General features: G+C 43.5%; 1 protein-coding gene across 2 annotated transcripts in view; it reads right to left on the bottom strand.

Moving 5' to 3' along the window:
• PDE4D (phosphodiesterase 4D) overlaps positions 1 to 17240 on the bottom strand; it is a 1423826-nt gene extending 1406586 nt beyond the window's left edge. For both annotated transcript variants that reach the window (XM_084801381.1, XM_084801385.1), the window contains exon 1: positions 17124 to 17240. The gene's annotated coding sequence lies outside the window, so the exon portion shown is untranslated. The remainder of the gene's footprint in view (positions 1 to 17123) is intronic.
• Between the last annotated feature and the right edge of the window lie 338 nt (positions 17241 to 17578).

Here is a 17578-nt window from a genome sequence, read left to right as displayed (position 1 = left end):
TTCCCCCCCCCCCTACTCCCCTCCTCTATGTCTGTGACTTGAGGTGTGAGAAGCCTGAGAGAATGAGGAAATAGAAGGATCCAGAGGGTCCTGGAAAACTACAGGTGGGTCTGGGCCCTGGGGTCCTCCTCAAACTATGGCACCAGCCAAGGAAAATATAGGCAGTAAACTTCGAACCCCTACCCAGACTAGCCGATGGACAGGACATTCTCCACCGTTAAGTGGAGAAAGAGATCTGACTTTCACTTTCTTGTTCTTAGGGGTGCTTCAGCACTGTGCGTGAAAGTCATTTTATGGAACCAATCACCACCACCACTATCACCAAAAACAACAACAACAACAACAACAAACAAAAAAATTCAAAGACATAGCACCAATAACTATATCATGAAAGTGGCACTTGCTCATACATAGTAGGAGAGCAGAACCCAGAATCTGTACATCACCTGTTCAACCACAGCAGGGGATCTGTTTCACAACTCAAATTTACCATAGCTCTTATCCATGAGTGACTACAAGAGCCTGGCCGTGTTGCCCTCGGTGCTATAAACAAATGTTAGCAAATAGATACATTATCAAGTATGGAATCTGTGAATAAAGAATGGCTAGGGCTCTTAGGTAAGGTGTCAGGTTAGAAGTTTCTATGTATCTCTGCCTGTCAGAAAAGTTTTAGTGACAGGAAACAACCTCATTCTAAACACAGAGAAGAACACCACGGGTGAAGAAATCGGTGACAAGGAAGCTGACAAAGACAAAGAAACAGTGACGCAGAGAAAAGCAGCTTCTGTGTGCAGCTCTCCAATGGCCAGAAGCTGTACCTACCAGTGAAATTGAGACAGGATTAGAAAAACCAAGAACTGCATGGTTATCCTCACCTGTGCAATGTTGAAGGAATAAAACAAAAAAAAGAGAGACCTGGAAGTAGGAGAGTATCAGGGAAGAGGAAGGGGAGGAAGAGGGATGAGACGGAACAAGATCAACGGTCATTATGTGAACATAGGAAAATGACATGGAAAGTTTGTCATGTGAATATGTGAAATGTCACGATACACAATATATGCAAATAAAAATATCTTGATTTTCCTCTTCATTTAGCTTTCATTGCCTCATTTTTAGCCCCTAAGTCCACCTTGAAAGGTTAAAACTCTTAAAAATCCTCATACTGATTCCCACCCTGTCTCTCTCTCCTTTGTGAGTAGCACAATTATGAGTTACCCTCTTCAGTCACTTCAAACCTCCTCTGGCTTCAGTTTTGTTTCTTGGCTACTCTTCCTGCCTGGTTTCGCTCATGCGCTCCGCCTTTCCCCCTCCCCCAGCCTGCCTGGCGTTTTCTTGGAATCTCCCTTTCATGCGCTGCCCTGCTCCTCTCTCATACATTCTCAGTCTCATACCAGTCTTGTGTGTGCAGTCCCAGCTGCCACAAGTCCACATGTGCATCAGCCTGCACTGCACTGCAAACACTGTTTGGGTGCAGATAGCCACCACCTCCCGCTCTTAAGATCTTTCCAACCTCTCTTCTGCATGATCCTGAGTCTTGGGAGCAGGGAGAGTACAGCTGTCTCGTTTTGATCTGAGCATCCCACAGCCTCTTAGTCTCTAGTTCTACTCCATAATGTTAACAGCCATTATGCTGGTTTGTTTTGAAATATTAAAAGCTAATCTTTATTAGGCGAGAACATAAAGGGAAGAAGGCATTGTGCTCTGGGGAGGACGTGATGGTTCTGACCTGAGTTTTCCTTTGGTTACTTCTTTTATTTCTAAATAAAGAAATGGGAAAACAATTCCTCAAAATATATTCAGAATGTCCACACATTGGCTTGTATGATGGGTGTGTTTGTGTATTGTGGGCAGTACACAAGACTTCAAGGGACATACATTGTTCTAGAGATAGAGTTTCCAAACTGCAGATTGTACATAGTGAGTTGTCCACACATTCTAATAAAATGGAGTAAAAATGAGTTAAAATATATCTTGTACAATAAAACATTATTTCCTGAGAATTTGTGTATGTTATACATTTGTGTATGTACATGTATATATACAAATATATTTGAATATATATAAGGTATAATGTAGAATACATTTCTTCCTGTTGAGTAAAGTCAAAAACATTTGTTAAATTATGCTGAAGACTGCCAACAGAATCACAATGGTTTTAACTTGTCATAATAACACCTGACACTTACTAGTTATTGAGGTTTATATATGAAATCCCGCCCACTAAAGGCTCATGTGTCTATATGCTTGGTTGTCAGCTGGTGGGCCTGTAGGGGAATGATTGAATCATGAGATAGATTCTCGATTTGATGGTGTTATTGTGAGGTGGTGGCTACTAGGAGAAGCATCTGGGCTGGAAGATGTAGCTCACTGGGAGGATTCTTTAAAGAAACTATCTTGCCTCCCTTCCTTTATTTTTCCCTCTATCCCTCATGCTGAGTAGGATGAGAAATCCTCTCTAAGACCCTTTATCTGCCATGATGTTCTAATGATTATGAAACTAAAAATCAAAAGAAATATCTACTTCTCTGACTTTTCTGGTATTTAGCAATAATAACTAAAGTTGACTCACATCTGTTCATAAGTATTTTGTAGCAATAGTGTTTTCATTTAGCTCAGATGTAAACACTATTTTGTGAGTGTCAATGAATGATTGAATACATTTTGATTAAAGCCAATGATGAAAAATTCATAATCAAAGAATCAATTTAAGAAATAAGTGTGGATCATGAGTGAGTTGACTGGAGAAGAATATGAAAACAACACTGTAATAGTAGAGGTCAGAACGTGTGACAGAGTGTGTTTAGAAGTGGCCATTAAGGTACTGGGCCCAGCACACATTGAAAGGGGCCAGTGGGCCTTGCAGTTGCCATTAAGGTACTGGGCACAGCACATGTTGAAAGGGGCCAGTGGGCCTTGCAGTGAGCAAGGATGAAGGAAAGCTGTCCTTTATCCAGATCTCCTTTTCGCTTCCATGGATGAGTTCCTTCCTGTAAGCCATGATGAGTTATATTCCATTGTGTGTCACTCACTCTACTCTTCCAGATTCTCCTTTCAGTGGCCTGACAGTCACTTGACACCAGTGCATCCTTGGCCTTCCATTTCTACCCTCAGGTACCACCTTGACCAATGCTCTCTCTACCATCTGGATCAGCGCATTTCATATCCCAAATGTCTTTTGACCAGTCTCAGCTAGGTTTCCATGGGAAAACAACAACAACAACCAAAAGAACTTGAACTTCAAGGCATGAGAAGGAGAATAACTTTAAATCAAACTCATAGGTTTGTGCAATTCCACCAAGAAGAAACCTTGCAGGCCAAATGTGTTATTTGGAGTTTCTATTGCTATGAAAAATAAAATAAAATAAAACACCATGTCCATTGCAACTATTAAAAAGGGAAACATTTAATTGGGGCTGATTACAGGTTCATAGGTTTAATCCAGTATTGTCATGGCGGGAAGCATGGCAGCCTGCAGGTAGACATGGCCCTGGAGGAGGAGCTGAGAGTTGTATGTCTGGAATAGCAGGAAGAGAGAGCAACACTGGGCCTGGATTGAGCATTTGAAACCTCAAGGCCCTTCCTCAATAAGACACTTCCTCCAACAAGACTGCTGCACCTACCCCCACAAGGCAAAACATTTTAGTACTGTCACTCCCCATTTTCATTCAAACCACCACACCAAATATATGGTATGCAATACAGAAAGAATTAAGATTTAGAAGAAAACGATTTTTAAAACAAGAGTTGATATTTATTGATGACCCGTTGTGTGCAAGGCATTTTACAAGCATCAAGTCATTTGATCTTCACAATGATGCTCACATGATAATAGTGTCAGCTCCATAACAATAAGTTACACAATACTATTGACAAAGTAATAATGTCAGTAATGCCAGCTCCACTGTTCAGATGAAGTTAATGAGACACAGCGCTTGTTTTCTGAAGCAACTAACACAGTCTGATAGCTAAAACTTGGAAGGGCTATGGGAAGAAAAGAGTGAACTAAGATTAGAATAAAATGTGTAAATTTCTAGCTTGGGTTTACTTAGAACCACAAGGATTCAAACACACACACACATATATGCACACACTTGCATGTACACACACACAAACACACATGCACACACATGCACATACACCCACACCCACATACTTGCACACACATCACACTCACACACACACACACACGGTGGAGCTATTCTGATCCATGTGCCTTTTCCTGTTGACTACTGTGTGATATTTGTGGGTCTACCCAAAGGCAGCCTCCAAAAGCTTTTTCCTCAAGAAAGGCTCTGTGTTTGGAGCTTCCAGGTCAGTTCTTATTGCAGAGTGATGGTCGATGAAAATCTAGGAGGATACAAGGGATGGGCTAACAACAATTGAGATGTAATATGAATAAATTAATAAAATACTTTTTTAAAAAAGCATCCAATTTCATGTGAATGAAGTACTTTCTTTCATTTTATAGACTAATAAAATTACAGTATATAATGTCTGTCCTCAAAAAAAAAAAAAAAAAGAAAGTAAGTAAGTCTAGGGGCTCACCAAGATGCTAATACAAAGCACAAGGAACTGCTTCATTAAGTGACTAAAATCCAGCATCCTCATTTGTGATGGGCCAGTCCTCAACTTTATCTTGGGAAACCAGCAGAAGGAGATGGCTGCTGACCCCAGGTATCCCATAAGTGGGGCTAAGAAAGATCATCCCAGCCCCACCCCCAGTGAGCCAGCATCCCCACAGCTAATGTCAAGCAACTGGGTTTGATATTGAACACTTGATAAGAGTTTCTCCACAGAGGTATTTAAGAAACTGAAAAGGTTGTTCAAAGGTGGGGGGGAAAAAAAGGACGAACAAAAGAGATGGGGCTAGTTTTGTTTCCTAAAAGATTTGAAGTTCTTCTAACAAAGGAATAGGACTTCAAGTTCATCACGATACCCACATGACGGCCACAATCACATTAGAATCCCATCCAAATGCCATAACTATGAAAGAACCCAGTCCCCGCTGCTCCTACTCATTTCTAAAAGCCAGCGGAGAGCTCGTGTCTCATATCCTCTGTGGCCACAGGGAGCTCAGAGAATATCACTCTCACACACACACACACACACACACACACACACACACACACACACACACAAAATGTTACAAGAACAAAACATTCCAAAAGTTAACACGTGTGGTAAGCATTGTCTCTTCCTGCCATGGCCATCTGAGTAAAGCCTTTGAGAATAAAAGAGTTAAAATTTAGAAGTTCCAGAACAACCAGTTGACCTTTAAATGTGCTGGTTTGAGGCCAATCACCTTTCAACAAGCATGAAATCTGGCTCAAGGCAAGCCAAAACACACCAATTATTTTCACGGTGTACATGACTAAGCTCACAGTGTCCCATTTAGCAAAAAGAATAATGTTCCTTTTCCAAAAGTCAGGCTTAGTGGCTGAGCACCTCTGTTTGGAAGATTTTCCTTTGCTAGCCACCTCCAAAAGTGCTTCTGGACAAGCCTCATCCTAAAAAAGTACAGAACCTTGAAAAAATAACACGGTGCTTTTCTTTAACTTCTACATATAAAATAGCAACCCCCTCCCCAACTTTCAGTATATCTGAAATAAAAATACCAGAGACGCAGTTACCAAATTCAGTTATGAATTTCACAGCTAAAATACATAGCAAGGGGGAAACAATCTAAAGCTAAGTGTAGAGCATCCTGTGAGCTCAGCACTCAGGCAGAGGCAGGAGGATTGCTAAATTCAAGACCAGCCTGGAATATAGAGTAGGTCCTTGTCTCAAAAAGAAAAGGCATTCCAGAATCAGTAAAAGGGTAAAATGTTGGCCCCTGCTGTGAGGAAATTCTTTAAAATCCAGAGATTCAAAGCCAATCCCTGGAAGAGCATCTACTGCCTAAAATAATCCCTTGCTGCTAAAGGGTAATTCCCATGAGAGTCTTGGAAGTGGTGAGATTCCCTTGCATTTTTAAAAATAATATTCAATTTACAAACATTCCACCCCCACCCCTACCCTAAACAAACAAATAACAAGATGCAATAAACGTTGCCTAGCTATCTGGGGGCCATGTGCAGGACGCACACCCTAAATGGGTGCCAGACCATGACACCATTTTGTCTCTGAGCACTGCAAATGTGTGTCCTTTTTTCTCCTCTTCTGTTTTTCAGTCCTTGACCTCTGAGCTCTCATGGGTGTCCCAAGCACTCCCTTCCCATCGGCACTTGCTCCTACACTGGCCGGTTACATGAGCTCCTCACCTCCACATCTAGACCATAGCCAAATCCAAATCTAAGTTTCCTTGTTTAATCCTCTTCTTGAGGGCTATAGCTTTGGAGATGCCAAATCTGAAAATCCTCTCTATGGTGCGCACTCTAGAGTGAGACATTTGCCAAACCCTCCTTTCCCTAATATTTAACTTCCACCTCATCTACTCCTCTTTTGAAAGTCCAGAAAGAGAAAGGTCAGGATCTAACTGAAATGAGACTAGCAGCCTGTGGGTTGTGGCCCCCGTCCAACACCCAGCTCACCACTCTCCCACCACTTCTGCTTTGGGGCGGTGGAGGGAATGGCTTACTCCTGGAAGAACAGCCAGTGCTGGGTTGGGAACACCTCACAGACAGTCAAGAAAACACCTGCTGGCCTTGGGTAGATCCTAACACCGAAGGATCCTTGAGGTTTACTGTCTATCCAGACAGCAGCATGGTTGTATGTCTGGTCCTAAGGCCTGTTCTAGAATCTGAGGGTTCTCTCCAGAGTCCAGACAGCGCCTGTTACTTCATAAACTTGTGAGACACGGCAGTAGCCAAGGTTTCCACAGCGGCTCCTGTCCTAGGATTCCTAATAATCGGAGTTTCCACCACTGACTTCTTCTAAGCAGCCATTAATTCTGACTCCCTTTTCCTCACTAGATACCATATTGATGCCAACTCACAACTGGCTCCCCACTTTCATTTGTCTTACCAAGATCGGAGTAACATGCATGTGTCTTGAGCCCCAGCAAAATATGTGTGCCACCCAAAGACATCATGAAACATGGCTAGGCCTGCACTTAACATTTTAGCTTTTCTCCATAATTGCAATTAATGGTTGACTCAAGGCACAGCACATTCAAGCCTGTGCCCAAAAAGAGGGGGAGGGGGTGCTTCTACATTGAAAGATCTGCATGGCAACTTGACTTTATTCATCTAGGTACAAAATTTAATAGCACAGGAATTTGACCATTTTCTCCAGCCCAACCACTATTTCCTTGCTTCCTGCCAGCATCTTACCAGAAAATCCATCAGTATAAATAGAAGACAGCACAAGATGGCTAAAGATGGGACACTAGAGAGCTACTCTCACTGACGTTATCACCTGAGTAACCCAGGCTAAGTCACCGAATGTCACTAAACCCTCAGTGTCACTTTTTATAAAGGGGAAACTAGAACACCCACCTCTCAGTGTGCTGTGAAGGAAACAAACGACGTCAAGAGCCTGAAGACGTTTTAAACGGGGGTGAGAAGAGGGTAACAGGCCAGAGAAGAAACAGTGAAGAGACACCCCTCCCTCATCCTCACCGCTTCCATGGGCAGGTCCAGTGAGACTTCAGACGGGAAACCTACAGGCGATGACTCACATAGTGTAGCCCTAACAACCGCCCAAGGGAGCAGCCACTGAGACCTCAACATCCGGCCAAGATCTCAACCTGAGAAGCAAATTTTGAAATTCAGATGCATGGAAACATGCACTGTATAGACTTGGAACTTGGGATCTACAGGATAAAAGCAAAAGTTTTACTCACTTCATTCTGTTTTTTGTTTGTTTGTTTGTTGTTTTGTTTTGTAAAGCAACTGAAGAGAAAACTCTAGGACACATACCCCCAAAGCATGAACTTACTTTATACCCCATGGAAAATCAACTCCAGGAGAATTTTCAACTTTGGGTGTTCTGCTGGATCCCACTTGAATGGGAAGTGACACTCAGGGCCCCGAAACAGAAAGCAGGAAGTCAACTGAGCTGATTTTTTTCTAACTTCTAAAATATAAATTATCACCACATTGTCATGCATAAGAACCCCAATAAGTTGCAAACCTAACCCTCCCCTTAAATTGTGCACAGGAAACATCCTACCACCAGACTGGAGAAGAGGTAGGCGTGACTGGGTGGGGATTTAGGACAAACCACAAGTGAAGCCCACTATGAGTCCCCTCAAAGCCAAACCGCCACTGTACCTAGGGAAAGAGTTTGTGCCATTAAAGGTACTTTTATTGAAGAGAACAAAGGCAAACCCTCTTTCTGTTGACTCTAGTTTTTAATCTTATTTCCATTGGGATATCATAAGCCTCTACCTCACTTCCACCAACCTCCCAACACTATGTAAGAGAGAAAGAAGGTTAGTGGGGAGAGAGGGTGTAGACTTCACTTCTTTACTTCTCTCGGATGTTTAGAGTCAATTGAAGCCTCTTCTCCCCCTCCTTCTCTCCCTCCTTCCCTCCTTTTCTCCCTTCTTCCCTCACTCCCTCCTTCTCTCTCTCTCTCTCTCTCTCTCTCTCTCTCTCTCTCTCTCTCTCTCTCTCTCTCTCTCCCTCCCTCCCTCTCTCTCTCTCTCTCTCTCTCTCTCTCTCTCTCTCTCTCTAGGAGTGCAATCCTCCAAGTGTTCCTCAAAGCCTTCTCTCCATCTGTCTCCTCTAAGCTGCCACACTTTCTTTCTCTGGACTCTCATATTTATACCTTCTCAGTCCTCAGAATTAAACTAACTATAGCTGGCAAAGACCACACCCATCTCCACACCACACGAGGCAGGCTGTTATCAGCTGGCAAAGACCAAGTCCACTCGAGGCAACTATCAGCTGTGGACAAACTAAAGCCCAAACTAAAATCTCATACTTGAGGTTAAAACAAAACCATGTTTATATAACATAATTGAGGTTTTAAAGAAACCCAAACTTCTATTCCATCTTTCTTTCCAACCTCCTGTTGTGCCTGCCTGGTTTGACTCCAGTAGAAACTCTGAGTTCTGTCCTGTATGCTCTAATAGTTGCATTCGTTCATAGACCATCAGGTCCACCTGGTTTTCATCAGCCACACATTCTTCTGATCCTCAACTCTGGTTTTCATACCAGGCCTCTCTGGGATGAATTCTCCACTCCTCTGCTCCCCCTGGCTTCTCTTTGCCAATACTGCCAAGTGATTTTTTTTCTAGCAGCATACATCTTTCTAGCATTGCCTTCCTGACACACCCCTTAGTACCTACTGCTCATCTTTAACTTGCTCAGCAAGCGGTTCTCACCCTATATACTTAGGGGGCGATGTGTTATAGTGGAAACTGCATGAACCCGTGGCCAAGTGTATTGGTTAAGACTCTATCTTAGGGTAAGCTTTTTCTCTTAGTAGCTATGGGAGTCTGATAAGTTACAGAATCTCTATGTACCTCAGTTTTCTCTAGTGGGATAAAGACAACACCTACCTACACAACTGCTAAAAATTAAAAGAGCTAATTATAGATAAGGTGGTCAGCCCTCAGACTTGAATAAGAACAAGAATTAATGCTTATAAAGTTCTTACTATGTTTCAGATCTACTCGGAGAGTTGTGTCCATGGTTGTATTGCGATCATTTCTTAAGACTATTATTAACCTCATTTCACTCAAGGAGGAACCGAGGCAAGACAGAACCCACATACAGAGTCAGGAGAAAATCCAGTCTTGCCCTATGGCCGCCAACTTTTGCTACTTCCCTTCCTCTAGGCACGTGTGTGTGTGTGTGTGTGTGTGTGTGTGTGTGTGTGTGTGTGTGTGTTTTGAGAGAGGTCTCACTATGAAAAACAGACTGGCCTTGAGCTCCTAATCTTCCTCTCTCAGGCTCCCAAGTGCCTGCACCATTATGTCTTGTTTCTCCTCGGCTTTCAGAGCAAAAATCTCCTCTGGGCATGCCTCACTGTGCGACTTCACTTAAACCCAGCCCATTTCCTGTTGACAGATAACATCATAACTACTAAAGTTCACACGATGAGCCTGATGATCCTGGCCCTAAACAGGCAAAACTGCCTGAAAATTTGACTTTCTAGTCACACTGTTCACTGCCCCCCTCACCTCCACACTCTTCCCTTCATACACCACAGCTGAGAGAGACATTTCATAGGTTCCCAAGGTGATTCGTGTTCTTATTCCCTGCTCTTCTTCAATTTAACTCTAGGATTTATATTCTGCACTATTCAAGCACAAAATCACCTCATGTATGGAGCTTACTTCCATTTTCTGATTTTCTTTAAACAACATGTATCTCCCTTAAGTCCTACCTTGTATTACAGTCACTAGGATATCTATCTTATGGTCTTTATCTTCAGGGCAGGTACTTTGTCTTCATCATATTTGAACCAATAAAGTTGTCTATTATTTTTTATTGTTATCTTTTGTTTTTTGGGTTCGTGTGTGTGTGTGTGTGTGTGTGTGTGTGTGTTTATTGCTGTTTTGTTTTTGTTTGTTTTTTTTTTTTTTGAGATGGGGTTTCTCTGTGTAGCCCTGGCTGTCCTAGAAATTGATCTGTTTCCTGAAACTCAGAAATCTGCCTACCTCTACCTCCTGAGTGCTGAGATTAAATATGCACCACCACCACCCCGTCAATCATATTGAATATAGTGCCCAGCAGAATGTCTCAAACATAATATGCATTCCACAAATGAGGAAAATATTTTGTTCACATTGTATATTATAACATGGAAAAAAATCTCATGTGGAAACCCTAGTGCCTCCCCACTCCCCGCTTTGCCATTACTGTCAATAGCAATGATCAATTTCCTGTGTCAGCTTAGTGGGGATAAGGGAGAATTGAGGAGTGGACTGTCGATAAGGCTGTGTCTGGAAGAGAGCAGCATTTAAATTAGTACAGCAGGCAGCATCATTCCATTCACGGAGGGCTCAGTGTAAACAAAGAGAGAGAAAGGGAACCTCAAGCTGAGGGGGCCATCGCCACAGCAGAGGATCCCTAAGCTGATGTCTCTGTCTTCAAATCAGAGTATCCCTACACTGAGATCTCCATTGCCTGTCCTAGCGCTTTGAAGTATTTGGCTCAACCAGCAGCCCTCTGGTTTCTCAGGCCTATAGCATCAGTTTGAGAGTTATAATAATCCCTCCCCTGGTTCGCAGGCCTTCAACCTCAGTCTGGATTTCACCAGCAGCTTTCCTGGCTCTTCAACTTGCACACAACATATTGTGAGAATTCTCAACCTCCATAGCGACATGAGCAAATTCCCATAATAAGTCTCTTGCATGTCTATATATTTCCCATTGGTTCTGTTTCTCTGGAAATCTCATCTAATCATTTATCCAACACATCTTTTCATCCCTAGGTAATGTGTTATTCATTAGCGGTCAAAAATAAAGACACAAATGTCTATACTCAATAAACTTATATTCTGTATCAGAAAGACTGGCACAGAATACAAATAAAATAATTATACACATAACAGTAGGAACTGCCAAGTCATGGTAACTGTATCATCAACAAAGTATGTGACCTCAGGCAAATCATACTGTGATCTAGGTGTTAGTAAGTGTACAGTGTAAACCCCTGGTATTCTGTGAGTCTAATGCTAACTAGTCAAGTGTATTAGCCTCCTTTGTGAATGGATGATGGATGGTTATTTCTCTGGTAGTAAGTGGTAATGTATTTGCAAAAAAAAATCATAATACTATGTTATTGATGCTAATTTGTTCTAGGGAAATCAAGAAACTAGCATCTGAAAGGGTTTTTAAAAAACCAGTAGCTGAAATGAATAATTGCAGAAGGAGAAAAATGAATTACCTGTACTGTATCAGCACCTCTAGATAAAAAAAAAACCAGTAAAATCAAGGCTGTGAGATACAAGACAAGCTTTATGGGAAAGCTGTCCCAGGAGGGATGAGAAAAAAGCTTCCTTAGGGTTCTGTACTCTGCCCTCGGAGAGCAGAAACTTACTTGCATGAGCAAGTTAGCCCCCTCTGCTGTGGGGAGGAACTTCTTTTCACTTACTCTTGTATCTGGTGCCTTACAGGTAACAGGCATTGGAGAAATGCTTGTGAGCAAACCAATCATTCATCATCAAGAATTGTGTATGTAGAGATTTCCAATAGCAGGGTTGGGAAACCAATCCAGACACAAAACCTTCAACCTACACTTTGTCCTGCCTACAGGATGTGCTGGGGTGCTGGTGGCATAGAAAACTGTGAGAGTATCCAACCAATGACTGGTCCATCTTGAGGCCCATGGCAGGAGAGGGGGCCCACTCCTGACACTACCTAGAGGGCCAGGAACCAGAGGCTGAATAGCCCAGAGACCCATGATAGAACCAAACAAATTGACTTTGGAGAGAAAAATCAATGAAATGATCCCTAATGATATTCTGCTAGATTCATAGACTGGAGTCTAGGCCAATTGTTATCAGAGAGGCTTCACGCAGCCTCTGATGGAAACAGATGCAGAGACCCACAGCCAAACACTAGGCAGTGCTTGGGGGAATTTCTTGAAAGACTAGAAGGAAGGATTGAAGGAGCCAGAGGGGTCAAAGACACCACTAGAAAACCCACAGAATCAACTAATCTGGGACCATAGGGGCTCACAGAGAGTGAAATGTCAAACGAGGAGCCTGCATGGGCCTAACACAGGCCCTCTGCACACATGTTGCAGTTCTGTAGCTTGGTCTTCTTGTGGACTACTAGCAGTGGAAGCAGGAGCTGTCTCTGTCTATGTTGCCTGTCTTTGCTTGGGACCCTGTTCCCCTACTGCGTTGCCTTGGCCAGCCTTCATAGAAGAGGAGGTGTCTAGCCTCACTGCAACTTGATATACCATGGTTGGTGTATCCTGGCACTGAGGAGTTGACGGGTGGTTGGAAGTGGGGGAAGGCTCTGGGAAGAGAGGAGGGAGGGAAACTATTGTAGAGATGTAAAATAAAACAAAATAAAAATAAAAATTGTGGATGTCACCAGACGTGGTGGTGCACGCCTTTAATCCCAGCACTCGGGAGGCAGAGGCAGAGGCAGGGGGATCGCTGTGAGTGTGAGAGCCTGGTATTCTACCCTGCTCTACAAAGCAAGTTCCAGGACCCCTAGGGCTATTGCATAGAAAAACTCTGTCTCAAAAAAAAGGAGAAGAAAGAAAGAAAGAGAGGGAAGGAGGGAAGCAAGGAGGGCGGCAAGAAGAGAGGGAAGAAGGGAGGGGAGAGTAGGGGAGGAGAGGTAAGGGGAAGGGAGGGGAGAGGAGAGGAGAAGGAGAGCAGAGTTGTGTATGTGGGCCTGGCAAGATGACTCAGTGGGCAAAAATGTCTGCTGCTAAATCTATGTTCTCTCTCTGTGTCTCTCTCTGTTTCTGTCTCTGTCTCTATCTCTCTCTGTGTCTCTGTCTCTGTCTGTCTGTCTGTCTGTCTGCCTCTCTCTCCCTCTCTCTCCCTCTCTCTCTCTCTCTCTCTCTCTCTGTCTCTCTGTCTCTCTCTGTCTCTCTCTGTCTCTCTGTCTCTGCCTCTGTGTCTCTCTGTCTCTCTGTCTCTCTCTCTCTCTCTGTCTCTCTCTCTCTCTCTGTCTCTCTCTCTCTCTCTCTCTCTCTCTCCCTCCCTCCCTCCCTCCCTCTCTCTCTCCTTCCCTCCCCCCCTTTCTCTCTCTCTCCCTCCCTCCTTCATTGTTTGGCCTATTGTGGCCTTACCCTACCCCCACCCCTGTATTTGTATATTCAGTAGAAAAACTCAGTCAGCTGAAATTTACTGCAGCAATATAGTAAGCAGGTCCTAATGGGCCAGAACATAGGCAGGATGCCACGGGTCCCATGTGCAGACTTCTTGATCTTCTGCCCTCCTGTGTAGGATCCCAGCCAATAAATGCAGTGACTTGTATATGATGTTTCAGCCCAGGTCTTTTAAGAAATTAGTGCCATGGCTTTTAATGGAGCTAGTCACATAGGCACCTTGTGACTAACATGTTAAAACATCTAAGACTCCCAGAAGGAAATCATCTGTTGAAACACAGCTGTGGTTGGTATAAGAGTTGATGCACAGTGAACCACAGAAGCTAACTATTGACTGAGAGCACTCCAGAAACCAAGTCCCTGGTTACCAGCCCTGGCCCAGTCTTGCAAACAAGTATTCCAAAGGACAAGAACCTCGGTCTAGTGTGCCAGCTCTTTTACGCAAACATACACCAAGACTCAATTTTTACCTCAAGGCAACATAGACTTAGAAAAAAATAACTATACGCAAGCGTGCTATGCCTGCATGGGTACAACATGGTAGATAACACTAAAGCAGTGTTCCCCAAGTGTCCCCTGGATACCTTTATCAAAACCATGAGGGCGCTTGTTGGCCTAGTGGCTACAATCCAACAGGTGGTTAATATCAGAAGAAAGAAGCAAGCATCCAAGCCAGAGGCTGAGGTGAGATTATATTAGACCTTGAACACACAGCATGAGAAATTTGATTTTACTTTCAGTCTTCAGAAGCTATTGGAAGTTTCCCCTTCTCTTTGCCAGATAAATTATCACATGAGAACCAGCAGGGTGGGAGGATAAGTCTATCCATGTTGTGCAGACTCTGCTTAGAGAGGTAGAGAACAGAAGCTAAGAAGTCTGGAGCTCAAAAATAAGAAACAGGCCAGATCTCATGCAAAAAGGACCCTCTCTTTGGGCCTAGACTCTGCTCAGGGTGGCTCTGTGGACTTTCCAAGGACAGTGCTGCTGCCTGCATGCTCAGAATCAGCTTTCTCAGCATTGCCTAAGCCAGGGCAAAGGCAAGGAAAGAGTGGTGAGGAGCCGTCTGTAGCAAGAGACAGGAAAATATCACTTATAACTCCCACATGTATCCTGAGCTTTCCTCCCTGTGACACGTTCACTGTAAGAGACCGAGAAAGCCATCATCCGCGACCCAAGAGGTTGACAGAAGAAGGATGGGGAAGGAATGGGGCATCATCCTGTTTCTTCCTGGCCCATGGAGAGAAGAAGAAGTAAAAGCACAGCAGTGCCTCCATCAGGAGAAGAATGGGCACCTGCTGGCATCCCCAGTCCTGGGAGATAAGCTTCAAAATCACTCAACACTGATGATGTGATTATTGAGATGTCTACAGTTAATACTCCATTAGCATCAATAGTGCCATCAAGACATACTTATTGATCTCTTGGTCGCACCAAAAAGTGTTGGTGAAGGCTGGAGGGGATGATGGCTCAGTGGCTAAGTGGCACCTGCTGTTCTTGAAGATGACTGAGCCTTGCTTCTGAGCACCCACACAAGCAGCTCACAACTATCTGCACCTCCAGTTGTGGCGGACCTCTCCTGGCCCTTGCATGCACGTGATACACACACACACACACACACACACACACACACACACACACACACACATTCAAGAATACACACATAAACATAACATAAATAATCCTTTTCAGATATAGTAAATAACTAAAAAGAAAGTGTCAGGGGTGCTAGCATAAGACACTAGCCCAAGAGCTTGAAAGAGTACCTGCCAGTGATTTGGTTGACAACCGTCTTCCTTCATAAAGCCCAGAAGTAAGCAGTAAGACACAAGGTACTCTTTATGGGAAATGAATCACTCGCTTCTTTTTTAGACAGGAAACCAAAGATCATCAGAAAATTTAAAACAAATCCATATATCCAAATATGGCAATCGTAGAATATTGATTATCTTTTTGGAAACCCCTCACGATCTTTCTCAACTCTTAGCATATAAACTAAAAGGGCAGTTTAGCTCTCTCTTATTCTGAATTTCTACTAGTCAATTGAAGTACTCAAAAGCAGTAAACTTCAAACCCCTACTCAGATCTAGCCAATGGATAGGACACTCTCCACCGTTGAGTGGAGAGTGGGGTCTGACTTTCATGTGAACTCTGGCGCCCCATTTTTGACCATGTCCCCTTGATAGGGAGGCCTGGTGGTACTCAGAGGAAGGATAGCAGGCTACCAAGAAGAGACCTGATACCCTATGAGCATATGCAGGGGGAGGAAATCCCCCTCAGTCACAGTCATGGGGAGGGGAGTAAGGAGAAAGCGTGAGGGAAGGAGGAATGGGAGGATACAAGGGATGGTCTAACAATTGAGATGTAACATGAATAAATTAATAAAAAATAAAATAAAATAAAAAATATAACCAGAAAGGGACAAAGAGGAATACTTAGGCAAAACTTTCCAACTTCAGGCATGGCACAGGGGAGATGGCTCCGTGGTAAAAAGTGTTTGCCACATGAGCACGAGACCTGAATTTCAGTCCCCGGAACCCATGTAAAAGATTCACAAGGGTCTGTCGCATCAGTGCCCCCATAGGAGATGGCAGGCTGAGACAGGGGAGTCTCTGGAAATTCCTGGAAATGCATGTTGAGAAAAAAGGGCATGTGACAACTTGTCTCTAAGAAGGTGGACAGGGAGGACCAACACCCAAGGTTGTCCCCTGACTTTCCCTTGTGTGCTGAACTGTGTGTACACCAGCAATCACAGACTTGTGATACATGTATACATGAGCACACATAAATAACAACAAAAAAAAAATGAAAGACCTTAGCTATCCCTGCACTGGCCTGCCAAATGACCCCCCAGACTAGGATGGAAAGAATCAGACTGCATTCTCAATGCAGATAACCAGGTCAGTTACAAACCACACACTCATCCTGGTGAGGAGTTATTTAGAAGGATCTGTCTCTCCTCGGGGTTTATGCATTACTGCCTCTCTTCAGCCTGCCTTGTAGTTCACGCGTGCTATGAAAGGACAGATGACAACACAGCCTGCCTTTTTCATGAGAAAAAGGTGGGGCCGACACAGAGAACAGCAATATTGGAACACACACACAGGTAAGTCTTTATGAGCAGTGATTAGAAGTAGAGACTGTGGAAGTCCAACAGGCTTAAATCCTGGCTCTAGTAGCTACCACTTTGAACAAGTTTTAGGACCCTCTCCAAGCCTCAGTTTCCCTTCCTGGGAACCTGAATTAATAATTCTACACCCATTCCATAGGATTGTTGTGAAGAATTGAAAGATAATGAAATGAAATCCTTAAAAAATACAATAAAAATGAGCTTACAACAAATGCTAGCTAGTATGTCAGAAACCATTATTTTTGTTTTTACTGGGACTGTTACGTCTACCACCCTGCTACTGCCAACAATATTTTGCCTCATACCTTATGGATAAAGAAGATCCCACGTTGCTTGAAGCTGTCCAGTCCAGATGGAATAATTCATCCTCACTGAGAGGTGAGGGGGCCCCCAGCTCGTTAGATGGCAGAGGAGAGGATTTCAGAGAGAGAGGGAAGTAAGCCTGGCCTGGCCAAAGCAGATAAGTAAGTTTGTTCTAAATGGCTTCCTGGACCGAGGAGGGCCACATGCTCACAGTCATATGATGAACTGGCGACCGTCTTAGAAATGCCTACCTCACTCTGAAGAAGAAGCTGCAGAATTTGAATAGTCACAAGAATCCTGTGCCTTCTTCTAATGCTATTTGGAATTGTGAAATAAATTTAGTTCCGTGAAGAAGAAGAAGAAAAAAAAAAACACGTTGGATGCAACGACAGCTTTAAAAAGAATTTTATTTAGCTCCTGAAAAGATACATATTTCTTCCTCTGATCATGTGGTAAC

This window comes from Acomys minous (assembly GCF_964271855.1).
Source record: "Acomys minous genome assembly, chromosome: 11".
NCBI classification, from domain to species: Eukaryota; Metazoa; Chordata; class Mammalia; order Rodentia; family Muridae; genus Acomys; species Acomys minous.
This window is presented reverse-complemented; position numbering and strand designations above follow the sequence as displayed.